The 24115-nt window shown below is 39.9% G+C and overlaps 1 pseudogene; it reads right to left on the minus strand.

Annotated features, from left to right (window-relative positions):
* Positions 1 to 22966: 22966 nt before the first annotated feature.
* LOC101335594 (small ribosomal subunit protein uS5 pseudogene) lies at positions 22967 to 23899 on the minus strand (annotated as a pseudogene).
* Between the last annotated feature and the right edge of the window lie 216 nt (positions 23900 to 24115).

Below are 24115 nucleotides of genomic sequence, written 5' to 3' on the forward strand. Positions count from 1 at the left end.
AAGCAATGATACTCTATTTTGTGCTGACAATCAGTGTGAAGTGTTAGGTCCCAGTCTTCCAATGAACCAAAGGCCTCTGTACGCTGGTACGCAATATTTAAGCAAAATAAGCATCAGTGCAGTTATAGTATTTTCTTGAATGCCAGTTGTAACACGCCAGTTATAAACATCCTGGAGTCACATGGCAGAACCCATAGCTAAAGAGACCAGTTAGGTACACCTGTGCAGAGCATCCGAGAATCTCCACAAACCTGTTGAATCACCAAGTTACCTGCTTCATCCTCAGACACTGAAAAGTCAGGGCTAGCAGAAGGGGGAAAAATAAGCCCCAGATTTCCCTTCCTCCTGAATTACACTTTACAAAAAGTGGGGACTTCCCTGGTAGCACAGTGGTTAAGACTCCACCTGCCAATGCAGGGGACACGGGTTCGAGCCCTGGTCCGGGAAGATCCCACATGCCGCGGAGCAACTAAGTCAGTGCGCCACAACTACTGAGCCTGTGCGCCTAGAGCCTGTGCTCCACAACAAGAGAAGCCACTGCAATGAGAAGCCCGCGCACCGCAACTAGAGAAAGCCCGCCTACGGCAACAAAAACCCAACACAGCCATAAATAAATAAAAAGTGAAACAAAAGTTATTCTAGCACTAAAGAGATAGACAGTGGGAACACACCCATGGCAGGGTTGAGGGGGATTAGGGAGATCTTAAGAATGGCATTTTGGTTTTATGTTGAGCAGGCAAAAGTCTTGACATCAGACACACTTCACCGGAAATCCAGACCCCAAACTACATTGTAGTAAACATCTCCTAAAGCAACTGGTTAAATTAAAGAAACTGGTCCCATAAATCAGGGTCAAGCCATATTTGCAGCACATTTAAGCCAGGATTGCAAGGTCCTGACTCATGTTGGTATTGAAACGCTGTTATTTTCCCAATGCTTGGCGGCACTGGGGACTTTTCTCCCCAGTGGGCAGAATCTAGAATTCTCCAGAAGTAGCCCCATAAGGCTGCCCAAGCCTGTCCGATTCAGGCAGGTCTGCTCTCTTGGCGTGTTCAGGCAGGAGGTTGCTTGCTGCAACCTTGAAAACCACTGGAAGATTCAGCCTCTTGGAGGCCCCAGCGCCTCTGTTCAGATAAAAGCCCGCCCATATAAGCCTCACAGAGCAAATCACAGCAATGCTGGAATTGTTATTTTCAAGTGCTTATTTCACGACATTAAAAGAAATACTTTTTTCTGGTATATTAAAAATAAAATCATAACTTTTGATGAAAACTAAACTATGTTTCTGGCTTCTTTTCTCTCTTGTCTGGGCAATTCAAAGGGGGCGTCCAGGACACTAAGGGCTACTCAAAAATCTCACAAAGCCCATCCCACATTTGACTCCAATGTGTTCACGAAACACAGGTGAGTCCCTAAAACTCCTCAGTTCTCGAGCATAGCCCAGGAATGATGTGGTCCCCGGATACTGCTGATCAAAACCCCACAGGTGTCTAGTGCGCCCATGGTGTGTCATGGGTGTAACACTTCACATGTTCTCCAGACCTGAGGGCGCATCAGAGCAGTCCTCGTGGGGCACATAGTCTAAGCTGGATCCCCATTTTACCGCTGAGGAAAATTTGTTCATTAGATCAAATGTCACAGAAGTAGAAGGAACGAGATGTGAACGTAATCTCCTTAAATCCGATTTCACTGTAGCCATTCAAATTTTTTGAAAAGAAGTAGAGTATAAATGAATGAAATTCTGATGCTCAGCACTGAACTAGGAAGCACTTGGCCACGTCACTGGACAAAGTGTTTCAGGACAAAATGTGTGATGGGGCAAACAGGAAGCACAGCACCTCCCTCCGAGGAGGGCCCAGTACACACACACCTGCTGGCTACCAGCAAGGGGGATGCAGCCATCTACTCCCTGCTCCTACAGTTTGGCCTTCTTCTAGTGTTTCTGTATGTTCTATTGTATATGTTTCAGGTTAAGTGGTTCATGGCATTGTTTATGGTTTTCTCTACAGTGTGTACAACAGCAATGTCCCGACAGCATTTATATTTAAAACTAAGAACCTGTTATTTGTGAAGGTTCTCCACAGCTAAATTACTATGAACATGCCTGTCCCTTTCCACATCATCTCAGAATAAATTAAGACAGAACTTTCTATTTTATTTGTAAACCATTTAATGTATGTTCTTAACTCAGGGCAAAATGGGTGGGTGGGGAGAGAGAGACCCATACTGCACAGAAAGTTATTTTTATTAACTTCACCAAAAAAAAAAAAAAAGGAAAAGCAGAAGCAAACCTTAGGGGTGCTTCTCTTTTTGACAGGAGTCTCAGAACCCAATACAAACAACTGCGCCATCAGGTAGCTTCTGATAGGAACACAGTCTCCTATAATGCAAGCTTCAGAAATGAATACAGCATACATTAAAACATACAAGCATTTTATATCACTGTCTAGCCAGCAAAAAGGCTGTGCTTATGTCACTTCAAGACCACGAAATATGTTATAGCAGGCTTCCTAGGAATGAAAAAATAAGAATGGGATCAGAACACAATACCTCAGCAACATGACCACTCTTGGCTGTTGTTTCAAAATGAATGAAATTAATTGGAGCCATAGTGAGTGTCCTAAATCAATGGTCAGCACAGTTAAAATAACTAAAAGGTCTCCCCACTGGTTGGTCTGTAGCAGATGAATCTCCAGCACTGGTAGGTCTGGGGCAAGGTCTCAGTTATTGCCAAACACCTGTCCTAAGACTAAATGGGGAGGCCCTGCTGAGAAGCAGTGGTGGCCATAGGGACTTCCATTGTGGGGGGAGGGGTGGGCTGCACAGAGGGACCCAACCCCCTCCCCCCAAAACTGGACGCTCACACATGTACAGAATTTCGCACCCGCTCTCCGCCTCAGCCCGTGATGCCTGCAAACTTGTGTCACCATAAAGGACTCTAGGCAAGACAAGAAGCTCTGGATCAGATCAGATCAAATTCACTATCCCATTTTACCCTGTAACCTTTTACATTTTCTTCTACTTTTCATTCCTTTTCATCTATAGACTAGTTGAAAGATGTAACCATTGGTAGTCCACCTTATTTATATATGCGTTATAGAATACATATTTATACAGGAAAGATAACATACATACGCTCTCGGAAGACAACTTTGCAGCCTAAGGGTTAAATATGTGGGCAGCCCCCTCCTGACACAGCGCTGTGACCTCACCTGAGATCTCACGGGATTCTGCAATCTTTGGTATTTTCAGCCCCTCAGGGCAAAAACCCTGTGTTACAGTCTGGGGTTTCATACACAGCTTCCTTTTCTATCGACTACACTAATTCCTTTCATACTAGAGGGAAAAACTGCCCCCCTGGGTGTTTCTCTGCTATGTTTTATTTATGAAAACTCCAGTGGGCGTTTCTTAAGGCAGCCAATATCTCTCTACAAAGAGAAGGCAAACAGTGTTAGCTATTCCTGCACCCCGCCCAGCTCATAGCTCTATGTGAGTTACTATAAAATACCAGATCATTTTTGCAAAACGAGCACTTTGTCTCCTAATTAGAAGCAGTTCTGATTTTAACTTCGTTTTAGAATAATCAAATCAATACAACATAAATAAACCTACTGAGCTTCCAAATTGACTTAGGCGGCCATGCCAACTCATTTGTTCATTTCCACGTAACCCGAATTTCCCCCAGACCCACCAGCCTGTAGAGGCAAACTGTTTGCTGGTTTGTAGCTCCCACTGATGCAGGACCTCTGACTTCCTGCCAAGTCCCTTGCATCTAATTCTGGAAATTGCCAAGGGGTGTCTCACAGCCTCTATCAGGCATTTCTGTTATGTGGTCACTCCCACCCCACCTCCCTGCCATCCGTACCCGGCCCAGCTGCTATTTCATCTCTCCACTGGGCCTTGAAATCTCTAGGCCTGGCCAGCTTTAGCAGTTCTCAGCAGGCATCCACCACCCCTCAGAGAGGGAGGGTGCCCTCTGCTTTGCAGTGGGGCAAGAATGCCTCTTTCCCTTGGTTAGATGTGCTGTGTGAGAAAATCGGCCCCCTTCTCTACTTAGGAGCCAGACATGCATCCAGGAACCAAGGGATGGATTGGAGAAACGGCCATCACACTGCATCAGAATGTCCATTTCCTCTCCTGCACAGGGCAAAGCTTGCCCCCAGGTTGAGCTCATTGGACCTCATTTCTCCTTTTACTTGGATAAGTATTGCCCCTGGAAGGTCCTCAGCCCCACTATAAATGGACTCCTGTGACCACCACATCTGCTCCCCAGACTTGCCCTGATATATCTGAGCTTAGCAGAGGACACAGGTGGAGTTGCTTTTCTAGAAGTGCCCCAGGTCTCCTTCTGAAGCCCCATTATCTGTCCCCACCCCAGGTCCAGACATCTCTGAGACACACTTAAATTCAGTCCAGGCAGCCTGCCACACACATAAATAAATAATGAAATGCAAACATACTTAAAACAAGTGCTTTCTTTTCTAGTGAAAATCAGCTTTTGTATTAAACAGGCAAACTGCAGAAAGTCACAATAATTTCTTAGGTTTTCTCTGTTTATGCCTGACTCGTGGCCTTCCCATGTGCCCGTTTCGTCGGCCTGGAAAGTAGAGGTTAGGACACTCATGTTGAGTTCTCATAGCCCTGTGCTTTTCTACCTCGTGGGGTTTATCACCATGGTAAATAAATAATTAGTTATTTGTGGACTGTTGAAAAATCTGTCTTCAACAGATTAAAGCTTTATAGGACAAAGAGTCAAGTTCTCCTGTCCTCCCTGGCAACTTCACGGCCTGGGAGAGGGCTAAATGTTTGTTGAAAGGATGAAAAAAATATGATGTTAGAGCCTGTTTACATCTTCATTTTTCTTTTTGTCACATAAAAATTGTTTATCAAGAAAAATCCTTATTACATCTGAAAAGCTATTTTAGTTCTTATCAAAATGTCCCACATTTACATATATATGTGTATTTTTAAAAAGAATTTTCCGTTTTTTTCTGTATTTTGAACTGCTCCTTAGAGCTTAATTCTTAAGGAATTTTACTGAGCCTAACCACCCATTAAACTTTTTATTAAGAGAACTTTTAAACATATATAAAACAGAGAGAATAATATAATGAGCTCCCATATTCTCAGCACCTAGATTTTTAACATTTATTAACTTCTGCCACATCTACCATATTTGTTTTAAAGCAAATCCTGGGTGTTATGACATTTCATTCTTAAATATTTCAAGAAGCACTGCTTTTTAAAAAAAGGCATTACTCTTACATAACCAGAGCATTGATATTGTGATACTTAGTAAAATTAATAATAATTTCTTATTACCACCTAATATCCCAGCCTTTTTAAAAATTTCCCTGCCTGCCCAAAATGTCTTTGCCACAGAGCACCTCCTTGCTTTTTTTTTTCATGCTGAGTGATTTATTAAAGAATCAGGGTCAATGGTCCTAGGAAATTGTTAGAGTTCTGTTTGTTAGCTGCGGTATCATTTAACTTATTCATCTGTCCCTTGTATTGCCTATCATTGAGAAGTCAGATCTTAAAGTCTGATTAGATTCAAGCTATTTTTTGGCAAGTATATTTTAGGTGGTACTGTGTATGTCATATTGCTTCTCAAAGGAGGCATGAAACGCCTGTGTGTCCCACTTTTAGGGAGGCTGAGATTGACAAGGGGCTCAAATGGCAATCCACCCTTGATAATGTCCACTTTCCCCCTTATACTATGGGCTAGTACTTTGACATCTTTCAAATATCCAGTTCCCTCTAAACTTTCACCTAATCCTTTTGGCATCCATTTTGATAACAGTTGCCTGAATCATCTATTCCATTGGGGGATAAAAAAATTGAGATTTTATAATTTTGTTATTTTTTCCACATTTATTAACTAAAATTTTTTTGCTTAAAAAAATCACTCCTTAAAATTCAACATCCATTCATGATAAAAACTTTTACTAAAGTGGGTATAGAGGGAACATCTTGACATAACAAAAGCTATTTATGACAAACCCACAGCCAACATAATACTCAACAGTGAAAAGCAAAAAGCCTTCCAACTAAAATCTGGAACAAGACAAGGATGCCCACTCTCACCACTTCTATTCAACAGAGTATTGGAAGTCCTAGCCTCAGCAATCAAAGAAGAAAAAGAAATAAAAGGTATCCAAATTGGAAGGGAAGAGAGCTATCAAGATGGCAGAAGAGTAGGATGTAGAGCTCACCTCCTCTCAGAAACACACCTACACGTGGAACGATTCACACAGAACACTACTGAACACAGGCAGAAGACCTCAGACTTCCGAAAGGGCAAGAAAACCTCCACATAACCAGGCAGGACAAAAGAAAAAGGAGAGAAAGGAATCAGGACAGGACCTGTGTCCCAGGGACAGAGCTGTAAAGGAGAAAAGGTTCCTGCACCCTGGAATGTACCCTCACTGGCAGGGAGATCAGCCTGGATGGAAAGGGAGCTTTGGAGCCTTGGAGGAGAACACAGCAAACAGTTTGAGAAAGGCAAAACAGAGTGACCTGCACAGATGGTGGGTACTGCCATCCTGTGCTCCCCAGCCTGAGATGCTTGTCCACCAGTGTGGGCAAGGGCTGGGTGCTGAAGCTTAGGCTTCAGGAGTCAGACCTGGGGGGAGGACCGGGGATGGCTGCACAGAGACAGCCTGAAGGGGCTGGAGTATGGCAACTGAGTGTGTCTGTGGAAGAAGACTGGGCCCGCCAGAGAGGCAAGGTGCCACTGTTGGAGCGCATGCGAGGAGAGGGGTGGGCCCACCATAGGACCTTCCTTCCCCCTGAGCATGCTCTCAGAGAACAGGACACTGCCTACAGGAGCTCCAGGGGCGCACATGAGCTGCTGCTGCCATCCTGGGTTCCAGAGGTAGGCACAGGCCACTGCCTTTGAGAGACTCCTGAGCAGGCACCAGTTGCTGCCCTCACCACCTGAGGAGCATGCACAGGCTGCTGCCACCACCACTGAATGACCCATGAAGAGGCACCAATTGCTGACCCCACCCAGCACAGGCCCCCTGAGCACGTGCAGGCCACCACACCTGCACACTCCCTATCAACAGGATAACAGCCAGCACACACTGAGGAAAGAGGCAGCAAGCTTCCAAACGAAAAGCAGGCTTCTCGCCAAAAGTATTAAACCTACACAAGTTATGGAGGGATGCTCACATATATAGTCTTCCAAGACTACAGTAGATAATTATTTCTCTTAAACTCACAGAGTAAGAGAAATACGAGTAAAATGAAGAAGCAGAGGAGCCACTCCCAGTTAAAAGACCAAGAGAATTCCCCTGAAGGAACAAACAATGAAACAGACCTCTTCAGTCTAATAGACAGAGTTCAAAAAGGAGGTAATGAGGCAAGGAACCAAGATGGCAGAGTAGAAGGACATGCTCTCACTCCGTGCGAGAACACCAGAATCACAACTAGCTGCTGGATAATCATCGACAGGAAGACACTGGAACTCACCAAAAAAGATACCCCACATCCAAAGACAAAGGAGAAGCCACAGTGAGATGGTAGGAGGGGTGTAATCACAGTAAAATCAAATCCCATAACTGGTGGGTGGTTGACTCACAAACTGGAGAACACTTATACCACAGAAGTCCACCCACTGGAGTGAAGGTTCTGAGCCCCAAGTCAGGCTTGCCAACCTGGGGGTCTGGCAACGGGAGGAGGAATTCCTAGAGAATCAGCCTTGAAGCCTAGTGTGAATTGATTGCAGGACGTTGACAGGACTGAGGGAAACAGAGATTCCACTCTTGGAGGGCACACACAAAGTAGTGTGCACGTCAGGACCAAGGAGAAGGAGCAGTGACCCCAGGGGAGACTGAACCAGACCTACCTGCTAATGTTGGAGGGTCTCCTGCAGAGGCAGGGGTTGGCTCTGTTTCACCGTGGGGACAAGGACACTGGCAGCAGAAGTTCTGGGAACTACTCCTTGGCATGAGCCCTCCCAGAGTCTGTCATTAGCCCCACCAAAGAGCCCAGGTAGGCTCCAGTGTTGGGTTACCTCAGGCCAAACAACCAACAGGGAGGGAACCCAGCCCCACCCATCAACAGTCAAGTGGATTAAAGTTTTACTGAGCTCTGCCCACCAGAGCAACAGTCAGCTCTACCCACAACCGTCCCTCCCATCAAGCCTCTTAGATAGTCCCATCCACCAGAGGGCAGACAGCAGAAGCAAGAAGAACTACAATCCTGCAGCCTGTGGAACAAAAGCCACATTCACAGAAAGATACACAAGATGAAAAGGCAGAGGGCTATATACCAGATGAAGGAACAAGATAAAACCACAGAAAAACAAATAAATGAAGTGGGGATAGGCAACCTTCCAGAAAAAGAATTCAGAATAATGATAGTGAAGATGATCTAGGACCTCGGAAAAAGAATGGAGGCAAAGATCGAGAAGATGCAACAAACGTTTAACAAAGACCTAGAAGAATTAAAGAACAAACAAACAGAGAAGAACAATACAATAACTGAAATGAAAACTACACTAGAAGGAATCAATAGCAGAATAACTGAGGCAGAACAGATAAGTGACCTGGAAGACAGAATGGTGGAATTCACTGCTGTGGAACAGACTAAAGAAAAAAGAATGAAAAGAAATGAAGACAAAAAATAAAAAAAAGAAATGAAGACAGCCTAAGAGACCTCTGGGACAACATTAAATGCAGCAACATTCACATTATAGGGGACCCAGAAGGAGAAGAGAGAGAGAAAGTACCAGAGAAAATATTTGAAGAGATTATAGTTGAAAATGTCCCTAACATGGGAAAAGAAACAGCCACCCAAGTGCAGGAAGCACAGTGAGTCCCATACAGGATAAACCCAATGAGAAACACGCCAAGACACATAGTAATCAAATTGGCAAAAATTAAAGACAATGAAAAATTATTGAAATCAGCAAGGGAAAAACGACAAATAACATACAAGGGAACTCCCATAAGGTTAACAGCTGATTTCTAAGCAGAAACTCTACAAGCCAGAAGAGAGTGGCATGATATACTTAAACTGATGAAAGGGAAGAACATACAACCAAGATTACTCTACCCACCAAGGATCACATTCAGATTCGAATGGAGAAATCAAAAGCTTTACAGACAAGCAAAAGCTAAGAGAATTCAGCACCACCAAACCAGCTCTACAAATGCTAAAGGAACTTCTCTAAGTGGGAAACACAAGAGAAGGAAAGGACCTACAAAAACAAACTCAAAACAATTAAGAAATGGTCATAGGAACATACATATCAATAATTACCTTAAACGTGAATGGATTAAATGCTCCAACCAAAAGACACAGGCTTGCTGAATGGATACAAAAACAAGACCCATATATATGTTGTCTACCAGAGACCCACTTCAGACCTCGGAACACATACAGACTGAAAGTGAGGGGATGGAAAAAGATATTCCATGCCAATGGAAATCAAAAGAAATCTGGAGTAACTATACTCATATCAGATAAAATAGACTTTAAAATAAAGAATGTTACAAGGGACAAGGAAGGACACTACATAATGACCAAGGGATCAATTCAAGAAGAAGATACAACAATTATAAATATACATGCACCCAACAAAGGAGCACCTCAATACATAAGGCAACTGCTAACAGCTATAAAAGAGGAAATCAACAGTAACACAATAATAGTGGGAGACATTAACACCTCACTTACACCAAATGACAGATCATCCAAAATGAAAATAATTAAGGAAACAGAAGCTTTAAATGATACAATAGACCAAATAGATTTAATTGATATTTATAGGACATTCCATCCAAAAACAAAAGATTACACTTTCTTCTCAAGTGCACATGGAACATTCTCCAGGATAGATCACATCTTGGGTCACAAATCAAGCCTCAGTAAATTTAAGAAAATTGAAATCATATCAAGCATCTTTTCTGACCACAATGCTATGAGATTAGAAATCAATTACAGGGGAAAAAATGTAAAAAACACAAACACATGGATGCCAAAAATACATTACTAAATAAACAAAAGATCACTGAAGAAATCAAAGAGGAAATCAAAAAATACTTAGAGACAAATGACACTGAAAACACACGATCCAAAACCTATGGTATGCAGCAAAAGCAGTTCAAAGAGGGAAGTTTATAGCTATACAAGCCTACCTCAAGAAACAAGAAAAATCTCAAGTAAACAATCTAAGCTTACACCTAAAAGAACTAGAGAAAGAAGAACAAACAAAACCCAAAGTTAGCAGATGGAAAGAAATTATAAAGATCAGAGCAGAAATTAATGAAATAGAAACAAAGAAAACAATACCAAAGATCAATAAAACTAAAATCTGGTTCTTTGAGAAAATAAACAAAATTGATAAACCATTAGCCAGACTCATCAAGAAAAAGAGGGAGAGGACTCAAATCAATAAAATTATAAACGAAAAAGGAGAAGTTACAACACACACTGCAAAAACACAAAGTATCCTAAAACCTACTACAAGCAACTCTATGTCAATAAAATGGACAACCTGGAAGAAATGAATAAATTCTTAGAAAGGTATAAACTTCCAAGACTGAACCAGGAAGATATAGAAAATATGAACAGATCAATCACAAGTAATGAAATTGAAACTGTGATTAAAAATCTTCCAACAAACAAAAGTCCAGGACCAGATGGCTTCACAGGTGAATTCTATCAAACATTCAGAGACGAGCTAACACCAATACTTCTCAAACTCTTCCAAAAAATTGCAGCAGAAGGAACACTCCCAAAATCATTCTATGAGCCCACCATCACCCTGATAACAAAACGAGACAAAGATACTACAAAAAAAGAAAATTACAGACCAATATCACTGATGAATATAGATGTAAAAATCCTTGACAAAATACTAGCAAACAGAATCCAACAACACATTAAAAGGATCATACACCACAATCAAGTGGGATTTATCCCAGGGATGCAAGGATTCTTCAATATACGCAAATCAATCAATGTGATACACCATATTAACAAACTGAAGAATAAAAACCATATGATCATGTCAATACGTGTAGAAAAAGATTATGACAAAACTCAACACCCACTAATGATAAAAACTCTCCAGAAAGTGGGCATAGAGGGATAATAATAAAGGCCATATACGACAAACCCACAGCAGACATCATTCTCAATGGTGAAAAACTGAAAGCATTTCCTCTAGGTTCAGGAACAAGACAAGGATGTCCACTCTCACCACTATTATTCAACATAGTTTTGGAAGTCCTAGCCATGGCAGAGAAGAAAAAGAAATAAAAGGAATACAAATTGGAAAAGAAGAAGTAAAACTGTCACTATTTGCAGATGACATGATACAATACATAGAAAATCCTAAAAATGCCACCAGAAAACTACTAGAGCTAATCAGTGAATCTGGTAAAGTTGCAGGGTACAAAATTAATGCACAGAAATCTCTTGCATTCCTATACACTAATGATGAAAAATCTGAAAGAGAAATTATGGAAACACTCCCATTTACCATTGCAACAAAAAGAATAAAATACCTAGGAATAAACCTACCTAGGGAGACAAAAGACCTGTATTCAGAAAACTAGAAGACACTGATGAAAGAAATTAAAGATGATGCCAACAGATGGAGAGATATACCATGTTCTTGGATTGGAAGAATCAATATTGTGAAAATGACTATACTACTCAAAGCAATCTACAGATTCAATGCAATCTCTATCAAATTACCAATGGCATTTTTCTTTTCTTTTCTTTTTTTTTTTTTTGCGGTACGTGGGCCTGTCACTGTCGTAGCCTCTCCCGTTGCGGAGCACAGGCTCCAGACGCGCAGGCTCAGCAGCCATGTCTCACAGGCCTAGTCACTCCATGGCATGTGGGATCTTCCCGGACCAGGGCATGAACCCGTGTCCCCTGCATCGGCAGGTGGACTGTCAACCACTGCACCACCAGGGAAGCCCATCCCAATGGCATTTTTTACGGAACTAGACAAAATCTTCTTAAAATTTGTATAGAGGCACAAAGGACCCCGAATAGCCAAAGCAGTCTTGAGGGAAAAAAACGGAGCTGGAGGAATCAGACTCCCTGACTTCAGACTATACTACAAAGCTATGGTAATCAAGACAATATGGTACTGGCACAAAAACAGAAATATAGATCAATGGAACAAGATAGAAAGCCCAGAGATAAACCCACGAACCTACGGTCAACTAAATCTATGACAAAGGAGGCAAAGATATACAATGGAGAAAAAACAGTCTCTTCAATAAGTGGTGCTGGGAAAACTGAACAGCTACATGTAAAAGAATTAAAGTAGAACACTCCCTAACACCACACACCAAAATAAACTCAAAATGGATTCGAGACCTAAATGTAAGACCGGACACTATAAAATTCTTAGAGGAAAACATAGGAAGAACACTCTTTGACATAAATCACAGCAAGATCTTTTTTGATCCACCTCCTAGAGTAATGGAAATAAAAACAAAAATAAACAAATGGGACCTAATGAAACTTCAAAACTTTTGCACAGCAAAGGAAACCATAAACAAGACGAAAAGGCAACTGTCAGAATGGGAGAAAACATTTGCAAAGGAATCAACGGATAAAGGATTAATCTCCAAAATATATAAACAGTTCATGCAGCTCGAGATTAAAGAAACAAACAACCCAATCCAAACATGGGCAGAAGACCTATAGACATTTCTCCAAAGAAGACATACAGATGGCCAAGAAGCATGTGAAAAGCTGCTCAGCATCACTAATTATTAGAGAAATGCAAATAAAAACTACAATGAGGTATCACCTTACACCAGTTAGAATGGGCATCATCAGAAAATCTACAAACAACAAATTCTGGAGAGGGTGAAGAGAAAAGGGAACCCTCTTGCACGGTTGGTGGGAATATAAATTGATACAGCCACTATGAAGAACAGTATGGAGGTTCCTTAAAAAACTAAAAATATAATTACCATATGATCCAGCAATCCCATTCCTGGGCATAAACCCAGGGAAAACGATAATTCAAAAAGACACATGCACCCCAATATTCATTGAAGCACTATTTACAATATCCAGGTCATGGAAGCAACCTAAATGCCCATCAACAGACAAATGGATAAAGAAGATGTGGTACATATATACAATGGAATATTAGCCATAAAAAGGAACAAAATCGTGTCATTTGTTGAGACGTGGATGGATCTAGAGACTGTCATACAGAGTGTAGTCAGAAAGATTAAAACAAATATCGTATATTAATGCATGTATGTGGAACCTAGAAAAATGGTACAGATGAACTGGTTTGCAGGGCAGAAGTTGAGACACAGATGTAGCGAACAAACATATGGACACCAAGGGGGGAAAACCACGGTGGGGTGGGGATGATGGTGTGCTGAATTGGGCGATTGGGATTGACATGTATACACTGATGTGTATAAAACTGATGACTAATAAGAACCTGCAGTATAAACAAACAAAAAAACAACAAATACTAATCTTTCTTTGGGTTATTTGTATGGAAATATGTTAATATAAATGTTTCAGACATTACATGAAATTTCTATAAATCTTATATGTTCTGGTATAATGTTATGAGTCATAATTCTAGTTATTAATTTAAAATGTATATCTCAGAAATAACTAAATTTCCTTGTCAATTGCATTATTATGAACTTTCATCAAATCTTTAACCATGGTCATTTTTAAGTCTTTTGTCATTTACAGACAGTTCTGGGTGTACTCTGACGCTTTTGCAAAAATGTTCCTATAAAAGGATTTCATTGACAAGGAATTCATGGAAAAGACTCTGACAAGTACAGGTTTCTGGTAACTGACTATACTGATGAACTGAATGAATAAGCATTTTCAGAACTCTAATGGAAAACTGATGAATTCATAAAAGTGCTAACAAAAGATCAAGATAAAAAAAATTAATTACATGGGAAAAAAAGGAGGTAATGAAAATACTGAAGGAATTAAGAAAAGCTATCAACATAAATGTAGATTACTGTAAAAAGGAACTAGAAACTGTAAGGAGGAACCAAGAAAAATTAGAAAATTTGTTTGCTGAGACGAAAGCTGAGCTAAAGGCAATGAATAATGCAGATCAACTAAGTGATCTGGAAGATAGAATAATGTAAATCACCCAATGAAAAAAATGAAAGCAATATAAGAGGCCTATGGGATAATATAAAGTGTGCCAATCTACACATAATAAGAATTTCAGAAGGATGAAAAAGAGAAAAGGGGATTGAAAATGTATTTGAAGAAATTATGCCTGAAAACTTCCCAAACCTAAAGAAGGAGACAGATATCCAGACACAGGAAGCACAGAGTGTCCCAAACAAGATGAACCCAAACAGACCTGCACCAAGACACATTATAATAAAAATGGCAAGTTAAAGATAAAGAGGGTTCTAAAGGCAGCAGAGAAAAACAAAGAGTTAGTTACAGTGGAACCCCCATAAGGGTATCACCTGATTTGTCTACAGAAAAACTGTGGGCCAGAAGGGAGTAGCAAGATATATTCAAAGTCTTGAAAGGGAAAAGTATGCAACCTAGAATACTCTACACAGCAAGATTATCATTTAGAATAGAAGGAGAGATAAAGAATTTCTCAGACCAGCAAAAACTAAAAAATACAGTAATACTAAACCTATCCTAAAAGAAATATTGAAAGGTCTTCTCTAAATAGAAAAGAAGCAAGAAGATATAGAAAACAGGAAATCACAGTTGGAAAGTAAATCACTTAAATAAGCCAGTATACAGATCAAAAAGAAAAAATCTATTTGTGAAAGTGATGATAACAAAAGGAACAGCAAAAGGATAAACATAAAGATGTAAAAGAGGACATCAAAATCATAAAATGTGGAGGAGGAGAGTAAGAAAATGTAGATTTCTTTTTTTTTAGAAGGTGTTTGAGCCTATATGAGTATCAGTCTAAAGTAAGCAGATATAGGAAGGAGTTAATATACTTGAAAAACAGGGTAACCACAAATCAAAAACATACAATAGATTCACAGAAACCAAAAAGAAGAGAATATAAGCATAAAAGGAAATCACCAAACTGCACAAAAAAAAAAGAAAAAGAAAGGGACAAAAAAGAAACAGAATCAACTGGAAAACAAGGTTTAAAATGGCAATAATTACCTTAAATGTCAATGGACTAATGTTCCAATCAAAATACATAGAGGGGCAGACTGGATAAAAAAAACAAGAGCCTACAATATGCTGCCTACAAGAGACCCACTTTAGGGCAAAGGATACACATAGATTAAAAGTGAGGGAATGGAAAAAGATATTTCATGCAAAGGGAAATAACAAGAAAGCAGGGGTTGCAATATACATATCAGACAAAATAGACATTAAAACAAAGGCTGTAAAGAAATATGAAGGACACTAAAAAATGATAAAAGGATCAATACAAGAAGAGGATTTTACACTCACCAACATATATGCACCTAATATAGGAGCAACCAAATACATAAAACGAATACTAACAGACATAAAAGGAGAAATTGTTGAGAATACAATAATAGTAGGAGACTTTAACAATGCACTCATTAATGGACAGATCTTCTAGACCAAAAATCAGTAAGGCAACAGAGATCCTAAATGATACAATAGAAAAGTTAGACTTAATTGATATTTTTGGGACATTACATGTTTAAAAAAACGGAATACACATTCTTTTCAAGCACACATGGAACATTCTCTAGGATTGACCACATACTAGGGCACAAAACAAACCTGAACAAATTTAAGAGCATAGAAATTATTTCAAGCATCTTCTCTGACCACAACAGCATGAAACTAGAAATCTACCACAGGAAAAGAAATGAGAAAAAAACAATTACATGGAGACTAAATAATATGCTACTAAAAAACCAATGGGTCAACAAGGAAATCAAAAAGGAAATTAAAAAAAATACCTTCAGGGCTTCCCTGGTGGCACAGTGGTTAAGAACCAGCCTGCCAATGCAGGAGATATGGATTCAAGCCCTGGTCTGGGAAGATCCCACATGCTGTGGAGCAACTAAGCCTGTGCACCGCATCTACTGAGCCTGTGTTCTAGAGCCCACGAGCCACAACTACCAAGCCCACGAGCCACAACTACTAAAGCCCAAATGCCTAGAGCCTGTGCTCTGCAACAAGAGAAGCCACTGCAATGAGAAGCCCACACACTGCAACAAAGAGTAGCCCTCACTCACCGTGACTAGAGAAAGCCTGCATGCAGCAACAGAGACCAAAAATAAATAAATAAATAAATAAATTTATTTTTAAAAAATACCTTGAGACAAATGACAATTGAAACACATCCATACAAAATCTATGGGATGCAGCAAAAGCAGTTCCTAGAGGGAAGTTCATAGTGCTACAAGCCTTCCTGAGAAAACAAGAAAAAATCATAAAAAACCTAACCTACCACCTATAATAATTAGAAAAAGAACAAACAAAATCTAAAGTCAGCAGAAGGAAGGAAATAATAAAGATCAGAGAGGAAATAAACAAAATAGAGATTTAAAAAACAATAGGAGGAACTTCCCTGGTGGTTCAGTGGTTAAGAATCTGCATACCAATGCAGGGGACACAGGTTTGATCCCTGGTCCAGGAAGATCCCACATGCAGTAGAGTAACTAAGCCTGTGCGCCACAACTACTGAAGTCTGCGCGCCCTATAGCCCATGTGTCACAACTACTGAGCCCGCACACCACAACTACTGAAGCCTGTGTGCCTAGAGTCCATGCTCTGCAACAAGAGAAGCCACCACAATGAGAAGCCTGCATACCACAACAAAGAGCCCCCGCTCTCTGGAACTAGAGAAAGCCTGCACGCAGCAACAAAGACCCAACGCAGCCAAAAAAATTAAATAAAATAAATAAAATTTTTAAAAATCTGTTTAAAAAAAAATAGAAAAAAGTCAATAAAACCAAGAGCTCGTTCTTTCGAAGGGTAAACAAAATTAACAAACCTCGGGCTGGGCTCACCAAGAAGAAAAGAGACAGCACCCAAATAAACAAAATAAGAAATGAAAAAGGAGAAATATCAACCAACACCACAGAAATACAAAAAAGAATACTATGAACAATTATATGCCAATAAATGTGACAACCTAGAAGAAATGGACAACTTTCTAGAAACATACAGTGCACCAAAATGAATCAAGAAGAAAGGGATAACTTGAACAGACAGATCAACAAAAGTGAAATACAATCTGTAATTAAACAAAAACAAACAACGAAAACAAAAACAAACTCCCTATAAGCAAAAGCCCAGGACCAGCTGGCATCACAAGTAAATTCTAACAAACATACAAAGAAGAGTTTTACCAATCCTTCTCAAACTCTTCCAAAAGACTGAAGAGGAGGGAATACTCCCAAAGATATTCTATGAAGCCACCATCACCCTGATACCAAAACCAGACAAAAATACCAGACAAAACCAGACAAAAATAAAAATAAAATTACAGGCCAATATCTTTGAGGAATATAGATACAAAAATTCTCAACAAAATACTAGCAAACTGAATCCAACAACACATAAGATCATACACCACAACCATGTGGGATTCATCTCAAGTTCACAAGGATGGTTCAACATATGCAAATCAACCAATGTGATACACCACATCAACAAAAGAAACAACAAAACCACATGATCATCTCAATAGGGGCAGAGAAAGCATTTGAGAAAATTCAACATCCATTCATGATAAAAACTCTTTCCAAAGTGTGTATAGAGGAAACATACCTCAACATAATAAAAGCCATTTATGACAAGCCCACAGCCAATACAACACACAATGATGAAAAGCTGAAAGTGCTAAAATCTGGAACAAGACAAGGATGCCCCCCCTCACCACTTCTCTTCCACATACTATATTTAAAATAGATAACGAACAAGGACCTACTGTATATCACAGGGAACTCTGCTCAATATTCTGTAATAACCTAAATGGGAAAAGAATTTGAAAAAAATAGATACTTCTATATGTATAACTGAATCACTTTACTGTACTAAACTAACACAACATTGTTAATCAACTATACTCCAATATAAAATAAAAACTAAAGGATAAAAAAGGACAGGAAAAAAAGGTCAGTCAGGTCTACTTGATCCAATGTGGTTTTCCTGTGTGAAACTCTAAAGCTGTGTTTTTGTTCCCCCTCACTGAAAAGACCATATGGCTTTCATTGTATAAAGATAGAATTTTATCCATCCATCTCTGTTTTAGCAGAAGTATAAATTCAATTACATTTGATAAAGATAAAAAGGAATCTTCAAATTGTCCATTACACAAAAATAAAATAAAGCACCCTTGTGCTGACTATTTAGCCCATGAACAGAAGTAAAATGTCACGTACATTATGGCAATTTCTACAGATTACAGCTACCATGATTTTATGTGTTACATTTTATATGGAAGTAGAATAAACAAAATTCCAACAATAACAAAAAGCACTTTGTTTCCCTCCATATTTCTTATTGAAATATTTGAAGTACAAAACTGATTATGGCCTAAGAAGCCTTGTAGTATTTGACAACACTAGTGACCACTGCTGAAAAGGTTTGAGATTTTTTTAAACAAACAATCAAGAATGGATTAATTTGATACTAATTTTATCACAATGAAGTTTTTAGTGAAGGATTCCTATTATGAGATTTTTTCTAATTTGTTACTGCTGATAACACAAAGGTTAAAATAACAGAAAATAAAAATGAGCAGAAGAACCAAATAGACATTTCTCCAAAGAAGACATACAGATGGCCAATAGGCACATGAAAAGATGCTCAATATTGCTAATTATTAGAGAAATGCAAGTCAAAACTACAAAGAGGTACCACCTCACACTGGTCAGAATAGCCATCATTAAAAAGTCTACAAATAACAAATGATGGAGAGGGCATGGAGAAAAGGGAACCCTCCTACACTGTTGGTGGGAATGTAAATTGATACAGCCAGTATGGAGAACAGTATGGAGGTTTCTTAAAAAACTAAAAATAGAACTACCATACGACCCAGCAATCCCACTACTGGGCATATACCCTGAGAAAACTATAATTCCAAAAGAGTCATGTACCAAAATGTTCATTGCAGCTCTATTTACAATAGCCAGGACATGGAAGCAACCTAAGTGTCCATCAATAGATGAATGGATAAAGAAGATGTGGCACATATATACAATGGAATATTACTCAGCCATAAAAAGAATCAAAATTGAGTTATTTGTAGTGAGGTGGATGGACCGAGAGTCTGTCATACAGGGTGAAGTAAGTCAGAAAGAGAAAACAAATACCATATGCTAACACATATATATGGAATCTAAGAGAAAAAAAAAATAAAGGTCATGAAGAACCTAGGGGTGAGACAGGAATAAAGACACAGACCTACTAGAGAATGGACTTGAGGATATGGGGAGGGGGAAGGGTAAGCTGTGACAAAGTGAGAGAGTGGCATGGACATATATACACTACCAAACGTAAAACAGATAGCTAGTGGGAAGCAGCCACATAGCACAGGGAGATCAGCTCGGTGCTTTGTGACCACCTAGAGGGGTGGAAGAGGGAGGGTGGGAGGGAGGGAGATGCAAGAGGGAAGAGATATGGGAACATATGTATATGTATAACTGATTCACTTTGTTATAAAGCAGAAACTAACATACCACTGTAAAGCAATTATACTCCAATAAAGATGTTATAAATAAATAAATAAATAGTCTACAAATAACTAATGATGGAGAGGGTGTGGAAAAAAGGGAACCCTCCTACACTGTTGGTGGGAATGTAAATTGATACAGCCACTATGGAGAACAGTATGGAAGTTCCCTAAAAAAGTAAAAATAGAGTTGCCCTATGATCCAACAATCACACTCCTGGGCATATAACCAGACAAAACTAATTCAAAAAGATACATGCACCCTACATTCATAGCAGCACTATTCACAATAGCCAAGATATGGAAACAATCTAAATGTCTATTGACAGATGAAGGGATAAAGAAGATGTGGTATATATATACAATGGAAAATTACTCAGCCATAAAAAAGAATGAAATAATGCCATTTGCATCTACATGGATGGACCTAGAGATGATCATACCAAGTGAAATAAGTCAGAAAGAGAAAGACAAATACCATATGATATCATTTACATGTGGAATCTAAAATATGACACAAATGAACTTATCTATGAAACAGAATCAGACTCACAGACATAGAGAACAGGATTGTGATTGCCAAGGAGGAGTGGGATTTAGAGAGGAATGGACTGGGAATTTGGGGTTAGTAGATGCAAACTATTACATATTGAATGGATAAACAACAAGGTCCTACTGTATAGCACAGGGAACTATATTCAATATCCTGGGATAAACCATAATGGAAAAGAACATAAAAAAGAATGTGTATATGTGTATTACTGAGTCACTTTGTTCTACAGCAGAAATTAACATAACGTTGTAAATCAACTATACTTCAATAAAAAATAAATAAAAACAAATCGGAAGGGAAGAGGTAAAATTGTCACTACATGCAGATGACATGACACTATACAGAAAAGCCTAAAGACTACACACAAGAGCTACTAGAACTGATAAATGACTTCAGCAAGGTAGCAGGATACAGGATTAACATACAGAAATCTGTTGCACTTCTTTATGCTAACAATGAAACATCAGAAGGGGAAAGTAAAAACAATCCTTTTTTTTTTTTTTTTCAGTGCAGAAGCAAAGGAAAGCTTTATTTTTCGATCAAAGAATGGAGTAGTGCAAGCTTGAGCTCTCGAGGACACGCTCTTCCTGACAGGCCATGGGTGGGGCTTCTTTATAGGATTCTGGTCTGCAGGGAGGGGGTGGAGTCCTTGCAGTCCTGCGCATGCATAAAAACAATCCGTTTTAAAATCATATCCCCCCCCCCAAAAAAAAACAGAATACATAGGAATAAATCTGACCAAGGAGGTGAAAGACTTACATGCTGAGAACTATTAAACATTGATAAAGGAAATTGGAGATGATTCAAAGAAATGGAAAGATATCCCATGCTCTTGGATTGGAAGAATTAATATTGTTAAAATGGCCATATTACCCAAAGCAACCTACAGATTTAATGTGAGCCCTATTAAATTACCCATGACATTTTTCACAGAAATAGAGCAAATAATCCTAAAATGTATATGAAACCACAAAAGACCCAGAATTGTCAAAGCAATCCTTAGGAAAAAGAACAAAGCTAGAGGCATAACCCTTCCAGACTTCAGACAATACCACAAAGCTACAGTAATAAAGACACATTTGTGTATTGGCACAAAAACAGACATATGGACCAATGGAACAGAACAAGAGCCCAGAAATAAACCCACACACCTACAGTCAATTAATTTTGGACATAGGAGGCAAGAACATACAATGGAGAAAAGACAGTCTCTTCAGCAAGTGGTGTTGGGAAAGCTGGACAGCCACATGTAAATCAATGGAGTTAGAACACACCCTCACACTCTACACAAAGATAAACACAAAATGTCTTAAAGACTTAAATATAGACATGACACCATAAAACTCCTCGAAGAGAACATAGGCAAAACATTCTCTGACATAAATCATACCAACGTTTTCTTAGGTCAATCTCCAAAGGCAATAGAAATTAAAGCAAAAATAAACAAATTGGGCCTAATCAAACTTATAAGCTTTTGCACAGCAAAGGAAATCATAAACAAAATGAAAAGACAACCTACAGAATGGGAGAAAATATTTGCAAATGATGCAACTGACAAGAGCTTAATTTCCAAAATATACAAACAGCTCATACAACTCAATAACAAAAAGTCAAACAGTCCAGTCGAAAAATGGGTAGAAGACCTGAATAGATATTTCTCCAAAGAAAACATCCAGATGGCCAATGGGCACATGAAAAGATGCTCAACATTGCTAATTATTAGAGAAATGCAAATCAAAACTACAATGAGGTACCAACTCACACCAGTCAGAATGGCCATCATTAAGGGATCTACAAGCAGGAATTAACACAACGTTGTAAAGCAATTATACTCCAATAAAGATGTTAAAAAAAATCTACAAATAACAAATGCTGGAGAGGATGTGGAGAAAAGGGAATCCTCCTACACTGTTGGTGGGAACGTAGATTGGTACAGCCACTATGGAAAACAGTACGGAGGCTCCTTAAAAAACTAAAAATGGAGTTGCCATATGATCCTGCAATCCCACTCCTGGGCATGTATCCAAAGAAAATGCTAATTTGAAAAGATGCATACACCCCAATGTTTACAGCAGCACTATTTACAATAGTCAAGACATGGAAACAGTTTACATATCCATCAGCAGATGAATGGATGAAGAAGATGTGGTATATAGATACAGATATAGATAAAATGGAATATTACTCAGCCATAAAAAAAGAATGAAATAATGCCATTTGCAGCAACATGGATGGACCTAGAGATGATCATACTATGTGAAGGAAGTCAGGCAGAAAAAGACAAATATCATGATATCACTTACATGTGGAATCTTAAAACTGATGTAAATGAACTTATTTCCAAAATGGAAACAGACTCACAGACATAGAAAACAAACTTATGGTTACCAAAGGGGAAAGTGGTTGAGGGGGGAGGAGGATAAATTAGGAGTTTGGGATTAGCAGATACAAACTACTATATCTAAAATAGATCAACAACAAGGTCCTACTGTATAGCACAGGGAACTATATTCAATAACTTGGAATAAACTATAATGGAAAAGAAAAAATAATCACTCTTCATCAATTCAGGCAATTTGGGCACTCTAAAATACAATTTATGTAGGAAACTATACAGGTAAGGTAGGATAAATTCTTAATTCTTTCCTTAAATGATGATTATCAGAGTATCAGCCTGGAACAGCAGTGACTTCCAAAGGTGACAGATGAGTTTTGAGGTTCTTGTTTCCTTTGGCTCTCTTCTTTTTTTCGTTCTTTATGAACTCATGGACTTTTTTTTTTTAAACTAGCTTCATTCACTTTATTTTTCCTATAGAAAACTATGTGGTGGCTACAGCTGGAGCCTGAGTCCTCTGCAGGGAAACTCTGGTGTGGGTCTTTACAAGATGGTCAGTGAATTCCTGATATGGAGACTTGGTGAACACCTTCTCTTTCCAGAGATCAGGAGTGAGATAACTGTAGGTCTTGGAAATGGCATCAAAAGTGGCCTTGGCCAAGTTGCCCAGCGTGGCAGTGCAGCCCCTGGCAGAGGTGTAGCAGTCGTCAATTCCAGCCACCATCAGTGGCTTCTTGGGCACAGGGGCTGAGACGATGCCAGTGCCCCTGGGGGCAGGGATGAGGCGCACCAGCACAGAGCCTCAGCGGCCAGTCACCTTGCAGGGGACGGTACGGGGCTTGCCAATCTTGTTCCCCCAGTAGCCTTGTCGCACGGGGACGATGGAGAGCTTGGCCAGAATGATGGCCCCACTGATAGCAATGGCTACCTCCTTAGAGCACGTCACACCCAAACCAACACGTCCATTCTAATCCCCGATGGCGACAAATGCCTTGAACCTGGTCCGCTGGCCAGCACGGCTCTGCTTTTGCACAGGCATGATCTTCAAAACCTCCTCCATGAGGGATGACCCCAAGAAAAAGTCAGTGATCTCAGATTCCTTGATGGGCAAAGAAAAGAGATAGATCTCCTCCAGGGACTTGATCTTCACGTCCCTGACCAGGCGGCCCAGCTTGGTGACGGGGAGCCACTCCTTGTCCCCGGCCTTGCCTCCGCGAGCTCCGCAGCCTCGGCCCCGGCCCCGACCGCGGCCCCGGCCCCGACCGCGACCCCGGCCCCGGCCCCCGCTGCAGAAGCCTGCGCGGAGGCCATCGCGGCCTCCCATTCCAGGGCCCCCGGGGCCTCCCGTAGCACCGGCGGCATCTGCCATTTGGTGCTTTTACGGAAAAAAATCAATGAACTCATGGATTTTTTATATTTTCCACATGTTTCAACAATTGTAGTCATTATTCTTTTTTGGCTGCTCAACGTATCGCGTCTTTAGGCAGTGGGCACCCTTTAGAACGGCTGCTGTGTCCCTTTGGCGTGTCCTCAGACGTCTTTGGGAGCTTCCTCTCCTTTGGGCAGAACAGGAAGTCCCAAGCTC

Source organism: Tursiops truncatus, chromosome 5 (assembly GCF_011762595.2).
Source record: "Tursiops truncatus isolate mTurTru1 chromosome 5, mTurTru1.mat.Y, whole genome shotgun sequence".
In the NCBI taxonomy this organism is placed as follows: domain Eukaryota; kingdom Metazoa; phylum Chordata; class Mammalia; order Artiodactyla; family Delphinidae; genus Tursiops; species Tursiops truncatus.